A 12,246-nucleotide genomic window follows, 5' to 3' on the forward strand; every position below is an offset into this window, starting at 1 on the left:
AGACACAAGTTTAGGGTGCTGGGGAGTAGGTACAGAAGAGATGTCAGGGGTAAGTTTTTTACTCAGAGAGTGGTGAGTGCGTGGAATGGGCTGCCAGCAACGGTGGTGGAGGCGGATACGATAGGGTCTTTTAAGAGACTTTTGGATAGGTACATGGAGCTCAGAAAAATAGAGGGCTATGGGTAAGTCTAGTAATTTCTAAGGTAGGGACATGTTTGGCACAACTTTGTGGGCCGAAGGGCCTGTATAGTGCTGTAGGTTTTCTATGTTTCTAAGTTTAAAAAAATACATTTCAGATCTCCCTGTCTCTTTTGATCCCATGCTAGGGTTACTATTCTGGTCTTCTAGAGGACCAATTTTGTCCCTTTTTCTTAACATATCTGTGGAATCCCTTCAGATTTTCCTTCACCTTGTCTGCAAAGTGAACCCTATGATTTTTAAAGCCCTCCAGATTTCTTTCCTAAGTATTCTCTCACGTTTCTTATTCTCCATAAGCACCTCCTTTCTTCCTAGTTTCGTATACTTACGAAGCATCTCCATTTTTTAATTTTAAACAGTGTCTCAGTATCTCTTGAAAAACAAGGCTCTTATCTTATCTCTTATCTTACCTCTTATCTTTCCCTTTTATTCTGAAACCTGCATTCGAGCTTTGTACTCTCAAAATTTCACTTTTGAAGACTCCCCACTTACTAAGTACACCCTTGTCAGAAAACTGCCTGACCCAATCCACACTTGCCAGATTCCTTTTTAATGGCCTTTCTCCAATTTAGAATCTCAGCCTGAGGACCAGACATTTTGTTTGCATATTTACCTTTGAAACTAATGGCATTGTGATCTCTAGATGCACAACATTCTGCTACACAGATTTCTGTCACCTGCCCTATATCCATCCCTAACTGTAGATCAAATATTGCTCGTGGGGACTTTATGTAGTGATTAAGAAAAATGCTCCTGAACACATCTGACAAACTCTATCCTATCTGGTGTTTTTACAGTATGGGAGTCCCGTCAATATGTGGAAAGTTAAAATCACCTACGATAACAGCCTTGTATTTCTTGCAACAATCTGTGACTTCTTGACAAATTTGTTCTTCTAAATCCCTTGGATTCTTGTGTGGTCTGTAATATAGCCCCATTAATGTGGTCATACCTTTCTTATGTAAGGAGTTTCTTCTTTTATGTTACTGCGTATGCTAATCAAAATGTCTTCTTTATTATGTTATAATTAAAATGGTTTCTCTATGATGTTAACTGCTGAGAGAGTGATTCTTTTTCTAGCAGCTAGCAGCTTGTTTGGGTTATCAATAATGATAAGGAGGGAATGAACCAATGAGTGTCCATGTTATTTTTTGGGGTGATATTCTGTTTCATAAGGCTGGGAAGCAGTGTGTTTGGCGGGCTTGGGAGGCGACACCGGGGGAAGACGGACGTGCTGGGAGCGCTCTGTTCAATCACCTTGGGTGGTCCTGAGCGGCGAGTCGAGGAGGTCAGGGTGGATCGCAGGGTGAAGGTAGAAGACCCCGAGTATTTGAGCTCCAACTGAGTGCACGAAGAAATTGAACTTTGATAAGTCTGGCGCCTTTTTCTTTCTCTTTTATATTGTATCTCTATTAATCTCATAGTCCCAGTAAGATTTATAAAGTGTAATCTGTAAAGTGTACACTGTGTGCGGTCTGATGTTTGATGTTTGAGGTCGAACCAGGTGGCATTGCACAGAAACCGACACAACCGGGAGACACGGTTGGGTGGCGGACGGGGTTTCCCCTAGATAAATACGAGCCGATATTGCTGAGCGTTACATTTGTGGGGGCAATGTCTGGGATTGAATTTTCAGTAAGCTGTATAAATCTCCACGTTAAGTAATGCAGAGATGGATCGAGATAAGATTGTAAGCTGGTGTGAATTAGAGGAGGTACCGGTTAATCATGCGTGTGTGTTAAGTGGGGTGGATTTCCGCACTTCAGGAGAAGTACTAGTGCAAGGGTTGAGTTTGATCAAAGCTATCGGCCAGGTAGAACTGATAGCTAGAAGGTGCGGTAAAGAAGTGGAATCCAGCTGGGTGTTGGTTCGTACGAGTGCTGACGTCATGACGTTGGAACTGCCAGCGACAGTCAGCGTCCGGGGGAGGCGGGGCCATGAGTCTCCACAAACTCCCGGAGGAAGAAAGTAAGGAGACACCGGAGGAAGAGATGAGACCCCAGGGGAGGTGCCAGTAGCCAGTGGTGGAGGGTCAGAGTGGGAAGGCTTGGCCAGGCCCCGTCCCCCAGCTAGAGGTGAGACCTCCGAGTTAGCAGCCGCCATTACCTCCATGGTGAGAAGGGCCGAGGGGCCCCGCCCGAAGCTGAGAATTTTCTCAGGATCCATGCCCACCCCGGAAGGGGAGGACGATTATGAAACATGGATCGAAAATACGTCCCAGTTGTTAGAGGCGTGGCCAGACTCGGATGAGGAAAAGAGACAGCGATTGGTGGAAAGTTTGCGGGGAGGGGCGGCCAGTGTCGTCTGGAATCTGAAAGCTGAACAGCCCTCGGCTTCCCTGGCGGAGTATCTGGAAGCTTTGGAGGGAGTGTTTGGAATGTCGGGAGGTTCCTGGGAGCTTTTAGTGGAGTTTCACCACATGCAGCAGGGAAGAGGGGAAAAGCTCTCAGAATACATTTTTCGGCTGGAGAGAAGGCTTACTGGTTTGTGGCGCCGGGGGGTAGTGAAGGCGGACGAGGTGGCAAGGTTGAGGATGAATCAGATATTTAGTGGTTCCCTGGGGGAGGACAAGGTGGCTTGGAGTCTCCAGCAGTCCTATAAAAGGAGCCTTCCTCCATCATTCGGGCAGCTGATTCGAGAGGTGCGGGAGGATTAGAGCGCGTTGGGCCGGAGAGAGGACTCTGGCCACCGGGGACGATCCTTAGCGGTACAGGAGGTGGTGGCCGGGTTGAGAACCAAGAAACCCAAGGGGTCCCGGGGGGTAGGGACCCCTCACTTGAGGGGATGGACAGGGAGAGTACACCCTTCAGGGGACAGCCCGTGCAGTGGGCTGGGAATGGCGGACGTCTTGGGAGGACAGGGGCGGCGGGTAGCGTGTGCTATTACGGTGGCAAAGAGGGGCATTTCCGGCGGGAGTGTGAGCGGCTGGGGGTGTGCTACAGCTGTGGGGAAGAGGGACACTTTGGAGGGATTGTGAGAGACAAGGCGCCCCGTGGAGGGCAATCTCCCGGGCGACTAAGAAGGGAGAGGTGTCGGGAAACTCAGTGAGGGAATGGACTGGAGTCTCTGGAGGACCACGTTCCCAGAAATCAGGTAGGGGACCACCGAAAGCCCAAAGAATAACATGGAAACTCATTGGTTCATTCCCTCCTTATCATTAGTGATAACCCAAACAAGCTGCTAGCTGCTAGAAAAAGAATCACTCTCTCAGCAGTTAACATCACAGAGAAACCATTTTAATTATAACATAACAAAGAAGCCATTTTGATTAGCATACGCAGTAACATGAAAGAAGAAACCTCTTACACTCTCCTCCCACCAAGTAAAAGTCATGCCCTCATGACATTAAAGGAGTTCACCAATGCTCCTTGCAAAACACAAAACCCAACCCAGGTGCACAAAGCAGTGACATAACTTCCCAGGGCAGTAGAGACCACACCCTGTTCTCCCGGCGCTGTATAGGTCAACCTCTCTGGGGGGGGTGCCTACTTCTCTGAGACCTCCGTACCTCCTCTGCCAACCCTTCCGGCTCAGACACTACGGGAGATACACCGGGCCTACCTGTCGGACCCTCACCCTCTCCCTCACTGGGACCCCTCGTCACCTGTGAGCTCTCTGTCTCGGGTTCTGGTTCCACCCTTCCCCCCCCCAATGCCGGCTGTATCTCAGGCTGGTCCTCAACACCCTCCCTCCTCTCACCTAACTCAGTGGGGGAAGGGTCAGGAGCCTCTTCTTCCGGTACTGGGGAATTAGTGAATGGAATTAGGTACCACACATCCGAATCATGACTTCCGTAGCAGTATCCCTTTCCGGGGTGGGGCCCGGCCCCATCTCTTTCGCAGCGGCCTCTTCCCTCGCCTTCGCAGAGTCCTCGTACTAGCATCTGGCTCTCTACCACATAGGGGGTGGCCGCCTAGCGATCCGCCAACTTGTGTTTACCAGGGAGTCCTAAATTCCGTGGGAGGACCTGGTCCCCTGGCAATAGTTGGGCGAACTTCACTTTCTGATCATACCTCCTCTTATTCCCTTGATTCTGCTTGGTGGCCGCCGCCTCAGCCAACTCGTACGCCCTTTTCAACTCTCTCCTCATATCAGACACATACTTACGATATGGCTTCGAAGATAATTCACCCACTTCAGTCCCAAAACATAGATCAATGGGCAACCTCGCTTCCCGTCCGAACATCAGATAATAAGGTGAGTACCCCGTAGCATCATTGCAAGTACAATTGTAATAGTGAACCAAATGCCCGATGTGCTGACTCCACTTACTCTTCTGACCAATCTCCAGAGTCCCGAGCATGTTCAACAGGGTCCGGTTAAACCTCTCGGGCTGAGGATCACCCTGCGGGTGATAGGGTATGGTCCTGGATTTCTTGACCCCAAGCATGTCCAGTAATTCATGGATAAGCCTGCTCTCGAAGTCCCGTCCCTGATCACTATGGATCCATCTGGGGAGGCCATAATGAACAAAGTACTTCTCCCATAACACCTTCGCCACTGTAGTTGCTTTCTGGTCCTTAGTGGGAAATACCTGAGCATATCTAGTGTAGCGATCCATGATGGCTAAGACATTCTCAGTGTTGCTGGTGTCTGGCTCAATAGACAGGAAATCCATACCAGGTCCATGGGTCCCGCACTCTGCAAGTGGGACAAAGGAGCCGCCTGCGCAGGCAAGGTCTTCCTCCTGACGCAACGGCTACAGGTCTTACAGTATTCTTCCACCTCCCCCCTCATCCGGGGCCAGTAAAACCAGTCCTTGACTAATCCATAGGTCTTTTCCACCCCCAAGTGCCCGGAATCATCATGTAGAGCCTGGAGCACAGTCTTCTGATACTTCTCAGGCATGACCAGCTGCCAGTGCCGGGGGTGGTCTGGAGGTGACGTGACCCGGTACAAGATTTGGTTCTTCAGCTTCAACCGAGGCTATTCTTTCAGTAGTAAGGGCACTGAGGCGTGTTTAGCCTTCTCCTCCTGAGCCATATCCCCCTCTTTAGCCGCATACCAGATAGCGCCAATGCCCGGGTCATCACACTGAGCCACCCCCACTTCCTGGGGGCTCAACTCCAGCAGCTGCCTGTTCCTCAGAGCAGTCAAATTACAGTAAGCAGTGGGTAGCGCGTCATCGTCAGCTCCCAGTTGATCTACTGCCCGATCCGACCCCATCGGGTCTCCTGCTTTAGCATTGCTTGCAAGTTGACTCATGGCCTTCACTCCCGGGGCAGGGATGCTCTCCCACTCCTCGTCCGTGGCCGACCCCTCGTGCGCCCGACAAAATAAAGCATCCGCATCGATGTTCCGACTCCCCAGCCAGTACTTCAGGCTGAAATCATAGGCAGACAAGGCCACCAACCACCAATGCCCAGTAGCGTCCAGTTTTGCTGGGGTCAGAATATAAATGAGAGGATTGTTATCCGTTCTCACCTCAAACTTGGCCCCGTATAGATAGTCGCTCAAGTTGTCCACTACCGCCCATTTCAGCGCCAGGAGCTCCAGCTTGTGAGTGGGATAGTTTCTCTCAGATGGCGACAAACTTCGGCTGACAAACGCCATCGGCCTCAATCCATGGCCCTGTTCCTGGTACAGGACAGCCCCTAGACCCTCTCGGCTGGCATCAGTGTGCAGCACATACGGCTTCCGGGGATCGGCAAAAGCCAACACCAGGGCCCGTGTCAACGCCCTTTTCAGAGATTGGAATGCTTCCTCGCATTGGGCATCCCACCTCGCTCCAAAGGGCTCTGATGGGTTCAAGTACCTTCCAGCCTCCTGCCGTCGGTCCCCCTTCCTTTTCTTCCCCACAGGTGGATAGCCACACAAAAGCTGGTTCAATGGGTGACTCATTTTAGCATATCCTTTCACGAATCGCCGGTAATACCCACAGAACCCGAAAAACGAGCGCAGGGCGCCTCACCTTCTGGGGTCTCGGCCAGGTGGTCACTGCGTCTATCTTAGCCAGATCAGTAGCCACCATCTCGCGAAATTATGTGTCCAACATAGCTGACCGACGCCTTACAAAACTGCCATTTATCCAGGGAAAGTTTCAACCCTTCCTCCTTCAGCCAGCTTAACACCTTCAGCAGCCGCTCCTCATGTTCCTCCAACGTAGATCCAAACACTATCAGGTCATCCAGATACACCAACACCTCCAGCAGGTTCATGTCCCCCACTGTCCGCTCCATGAGCCGCTGGAAGGTGGCTGGGGTCCCCGATATGCCTTGGGGCATTCGTTCGAACTGAAAGAATCCCAGGGGGCAGATAAAATCCGTCTTCTCTTTATCGGTCTCACTCATCGGAATCTGGTAATACCCACTCCGCAAATCCAATACGCTGAACCACTGCGCACCCACTCAGACAGGCCAAGGCACCTTCCACCCTCGGGACTGTATATTGGTCGGGAACAGTGTGCCGGTTCAGGGTCCTGTAGTCCACACACATGCGTACCTTCCCATTTTCCTTCCTAGCCACTACTATGGGGGATGCATAGGGGCTCCACGACTCTGTGATAAGCCCTGCATCCTTCAACTATCACAAGTGCTGCCGTACATCTTCCACATCTGCTGGGGCCAGCCGCCGCGACCTTTCTCTAAACGGGGTGTCATTAGTCACCCGGATAGTGTGACGAGTGCTCTTGGAACAACCCACATCCAACTCGCCCGGAGAAAAGACATCCCCTAGCTTCAGCATCTTCTCCATCAGTCTCCTCTTATACTCCGGTGGTACAGGGGAGTCCTCAAAATTAAAGGCCTCCTCGGTCAGCCGCCCCCGTTCTCCAATAGTTCTCCTCCAGTGGGCCTCACGGGGGCGCTAGACATCACCGTCACTGGGAACAAGTGAGCAAGGGGCATCCCGCGCTTAAAGGTGATCTCCCTCTCTGTTGTGTTCCTTACAATCACCCCCATCCGGTGTGCATGTAGAACTGAGGGCCTCTGCAATTCAGGTCTCACCAGCGCCCCAGCCGGGAACCGAAACTCCCCTTCAAGGTCTTCCAGGGCGACTACTAACAGGGCCTCGCCTGCCAGTACTCTGGGGGTCGCCATCACCAGTGCCACCTCCCCTGGCCGTATCACTTTAGGCCTCGCCTGAGTACACCACATCGTCCCTTGTTTGAACTCAGGATCCAGCCCCATGGGGTCACCCGCTTCTTCTAACGCGACTGGGTGTACTGAGAGGGTTTCCAGAAAGTTCTCCCCCACCTTCTCCTTACAGGCTTCCAGGAGCTGTCGCCCAAGAGGGGAGTTAGTCCCAACTAGAAGGGCAGTGCCACCTGTTTCCACTGGATCCGGACAAAAAAACACCAACGTCTCAAGGGCTTCTGGGAACACTCCCACATCGCCCTCCGAGAATTCCAATCTCACTGACAGGTACCCTTCGTATGGGCAATCACCATCACTTATACCCCAAATCTCCAGGGCATTAAACGGGGTTACAGAAAAATGCTTTAGATATTTGTTGTTGAACGACCGGTACAATAAGTTAACCTGCGACCCTGTGTCGAGGATGGCTCTTGCAAGGATTCCCTCTATCTGTAGGGACACGCTGGAACGGGGTCCCACTAATCCATTCGGAATAAGACACGTTTGGGTGGCGGACAGGGTTTCCCCAGATAAATACGAACCGATATAGCTGAGCGTTACACTTATTACTCATTTCCACCTATAACACCTCACTAGATGAGTTCTCCAGTCCATCCTGACTGAGCATTGCCGTGACATTTTTCCTGTCCAGTAACACTACCCCTCCTCCTTTAACCTCTTCCGCTATGTTATGCCCGAAACAACGGGATGCTGGAATATTGAATTGCCAGAACTGACCCTCCTGCAACCAAGTTTCACTAATGGCTGCAATATCATAATTCTAGGTGTTGATCCGTGCCCTGAGCTCATCTGCCTTTCCTAGAATACTAGAATATGCGCAACTCAGACCACTAGTCCCACCATACTCAACTATTTGATTCCTGACTTCGTCTGAGATCTTAACAGCATCTTTCTCCACAACCTCTCCACTATCTCTGCTTCCCATTCCCATTCAGACAACTCTGCTTCCCATTCCCATTCAGATATGCCCATACATGGCCTCCTCTACTGCCATGATGAGGCTAAACTCAGGTTGGAGGAGCAACACCTCATATACTGTCTGGGTAGTTTCCAGCCCCTTGGTATGAACATTGAATCCTCCAAATTCCGGTAATTCCCTCCCCCTCCCTTCCCCTATCCCTATCCCTATGTCACTCTCCCCCTCCCCCAGCTGCCTACCACCTCCCTCTTGGTTCTGCCTCCTTCTACTACCCATTGTGTTCTTCCCTATTCCTTCTTCACCTTTCCTGCCTATCACCTACCTGCTTCCCCTCTCCCACCCCTTTATCTTTCCCCTTACTGGTTTTTCACCTGGAACCTACCAGCCTTCCCCTTCCCACCCTCCCCCCACCTTCTTTATAGGGCCCCTCTCCCCTCCCTCTACAGTCCTGACGAAGGGTTCCGGCCTGAAACGTCGACTCATCGTTTCCACGGTTGCTGCCCGACCTGCTGAGTTCCTCCAGCGTGTTGTGAGTGTTGCTCTCCACTATCTGTTATAGACAATAGACAATAGGTGCAGGAGCAGGCCATTCGGCCCTTCGAGCCAGCACCACCATTCACTGTGATCATGGCTGATCATCCACTATCAGTATCCAGTTCCTGCCTTATCCCCATAACCTTTGATTCCGCTATCTTTAAGAGCTCTATCCATCTCTTTTTTGAAGGCATCCAGAGACTTGGCCTCCACAGCCTTCTGGGGCAGAGCATTCCATATATCCACCACTCTCTGGGTGAAAAAGTTTTTCCTCAACTCCGTTCTAAATGGCCTACCCCTTATTCTTAAACTGACACTCCGGTTCCCATCCCCCTGTAACTCTCATTTAAACGCACTAATAACTCAAATCACAGCATCCTTGAGGGTTAGGATGTAGCACAGCTGGGAACTACCACGGACACACAGGAGAATCTAGAGCAAATCGTGTGGTTCGTCCATCGTTGCTGATGAAGACCTCGATATCATTAGTCACTTTGAGACTGGATGCGGTGTGTCCGAAGATGACTGGTCAGGCCAATTCGGACACAGAATGTCCTGACACATGTTGGGCAGACAGGTGTAGGCACTGCAGTTGTTGCGCTGGTGGCTCTGGACCTGCGCAGCTCGTGTTTATGTTGTGCTTCAGCAATGCACCTTGCTTCATAAGCTTGACAGCCCTTGTGGATGCGGCCTGCGCCAGGTAGGGCGGTTTTGTGCCAGCATTTCCCGAGAGGTCGTGCCTATGTCAAATGACTTCAGGGAGGCCTTTAGTGTGTCTTTGTAACGTTTCTTCTGCCCTCCATGCGAGCGTCTTCCAGCAAATAATAACTTTCTGGAGGAACACAGGGGATCAGACAACATCTGTGGAGATAAAGAGATCGTCATTAATTTGGGTAGAGACCTGCATTAGGAGACTGGATATGAACATGACCTTTCCTTATCTCATTACTGTCAAACAGATGCTCATCCCTTGTTTAATGACAAATGCGTATGCGAATGAGTACTGAAATCACCTAGCAGCTAGGTCTAGCCTACCAATAAGTGGATCTCAACTCATGAAGGCTGTAAGGCAGAACTGTAAGGGTGTCAAATGGGGAAACTGCATGCATGTCGGAATAAATCATGGAATAGCTCTGAAATGTTATACATCCTCAAATCTACTCACGGCATCCATTCATGAGTGATGGGGAACAATGAAGTAATTAGCAAGACAAGATGGATGCAAGATCACCCAAGACCATAAAACCATAAGATATAGGAGCAGAATTAGGTCATTAGGCCCTTCGAACCTGCTCCACCATTTCATCATGGCTGATCCAATTTTCCTCTAAGCCCCAGTCTCCAGCCTTCTCCCCATATCCCTTCATGCTCTGATCATTCAAGAACCTGTGAACCTCTGCCTGAAATATACGTAAAGTCCTAGCTGCCACAGCTGCCTGTGGCAACGAATTTGACAGATTCACCGCTCTCTGGCAAAAGAAACTCGTCCTCATCTCCATTCTAAAAGGACACCTCTCTATTCTGAGCCTCTGGTCTTAGACTCTCCCATCATAGGAAACATTCTCTCCATATCCACTCTATCAAGGCCTTTCACCATTCGATAGATTTCAATGAGGTCACCACTGATTCTTCTGAATTCTAGAGAATACAGGCCCAGAGCAATCAAATGCTCTTCACATGACAAGCCATTCAATTCCGGAATCATTTTTGTGAATCTCCTTTGAAATCTCTCCATTTCAGCACAGCCTTTCTAAGATAAGGGGCTAAAACTTGTTCACAGTACTCCAACTGAGGCCTCACCGGTGCTTTATAAAGTCTCAACATTTTATTCTAGTCCTCTTGAAATGTATGCTAATATTGCATTTGCCTTGCTCACCACAGACTCACCCTACAAATTAACCTTTAGGGAATTATGCACAAGGACTCCCAAGTGCCTTTGTACCTCAGTTTTTGTATTTTCTCTCCATTTAGAAAATAGTCAATCCTTTCATTTCTTCTACCAATGTGCATGGGCAAACACTTCCTAACACTGTATTCCATCTGCCATTTCTTTGCCCATTCTCCTAATCTGTCTAAGTCCTTCTGTAGCTTCTCTATTTCCTCAAAATTACCTGCCCCTCCACCTATCTTCATATCATCTGCAAACTTTGCAACAAAGCCATCAATTCCATCATCCAAATCATTGACATATAAAGTAAAGATAATTGGTCCCAACACAGGCACCTCATCTTTAGTTGAAAAACACTAGGTTTCAAAGTTTCAAAGGTACATTTACTGTCAGAGAAATGCATACAATATACATCCTGAAATGATTTTTCTTCCCAACCATCCACGGAAGTAGAGGAGTGCCCCAAGGAATGAATGACATTTAAATGTTAGAATCCCAAAGCCCCCCCCCAGCTCCCCCCCATGCGTAATCAGCAGCAAGCAACAATCCCCCTCCCGCACTAGCAAAGAAAGCATTAGCGTCCTCCCCCCACTGAGCACTCAAGTGGGCAGCAAAGCATCAATAAAAACACAGACTTGCAGTACCCCAAAGACTACTTGTTCACCTGGTAATTCGACATACCACAGGCTCTCTCTCTCTCTTTCCCTAATAAGGGAAAAAGAGGTGTCCCTGTTTCACAGCGAGAGGGGAGACATAACAAACATCTCGCTGATTTAAGATGTTAGAAGTCCATTGCATCGCTTTTTCCAAGCTTTGTGCCCAAAGAACTCGGGTCTTGCTGCTTTCGATCTTCCACCTCCCATGACACACCAAATTCCTGCAGAGACACCGACCTTGAGTCCATCCGCCTCCAGAGCCACAAAGTCGCAGTCCTTCGAAGACAAGCTAATCTTCTAGGCCATGTCCTTGGTACCTCGAATAACGGCCATTTGTCAGACCCCGAGAGCGGGTCCCATTCCCACAAAGAACCGAAGTCAGTGTGTAACTCCAGGTCAGGGTCTTCAAAAGAACCCTGAAAGGGAATAATAGAGATATTAAAGATAGAAATAGAGCTTTTTCTGAAGATGCAAGCAAAGGAGTTGGCGTTAGATGCCATTAGCGCCTTAGCTCCACCCACAACATATTTCTTGAATAAAAACATACAGCTAGAAATACTCAGCGGATCAGATAAGAGACGTCTGAATCCCTGGGATCATCTTTTTTCCATTGTCAGCCTTCTAACTGCTTGATTTACTTAATATGATATGAAGAAGCATGCATCTATATACTACTAAAACTCTCATGCACTGTTTGTCTATTTGTGACCTCCAATTAGCGCAAACGGTGCATTACAGTGGCACTTTTTTGGCTAAATTGAATTAAAATGCGCTAACTTACAAAATGCAGGCAAAGTTCAGGGTTATATATTCATATAAGATTGCTTATTCGCAAAAATCAACAGGCTTGCTTTCACCCTAGAGCCAATCTGCCATCATGGAAATCGGGACAGCCCGATGCATGCGCACGCCAGCCTCGGCAGTGACACCTACTGGAACAGAAGGGCAGGGCAGCTC

The 12,246-nt window shown here is 49.4% G+C and overlaps 1 protein-coding gene and 1 pseudogene across 3 annotated transcripts in view; both read left to right on the plus strand.

Moving 5' to 3' along the window:
• ttpa (tocopherol (alpha) transfer protein) overlaps positions 1–12,246 on the plus strand; it is a 74,174-nt gene that overhangs the window by 16,948 nt on the left and 44,980 nt on the right. The gene's annotated exons all lie outside the window — the stretch shown is intronic.
• LOC140205739 (paraneoplastic antigen Ma2 homolog) lies at positions 1,727–3,359 on the plus strand (annotated as a pseudogene).

Source organism: Mobula birostris, chromosome 1 (genome assembly GCF_030028105.1).
Source record: "Mobula birostris isolate sMobBir1 chromosome 1, sMobBir1.hap1, whole genome shotgun sequence".
In the NCBI taxonomy this organism is placed as follows: Eukaryota; Metazoa; Chordata; class Chondrichthyes; order Myliobatiformes; family Myliobatidae; genus Mobula; species Mobula birostris.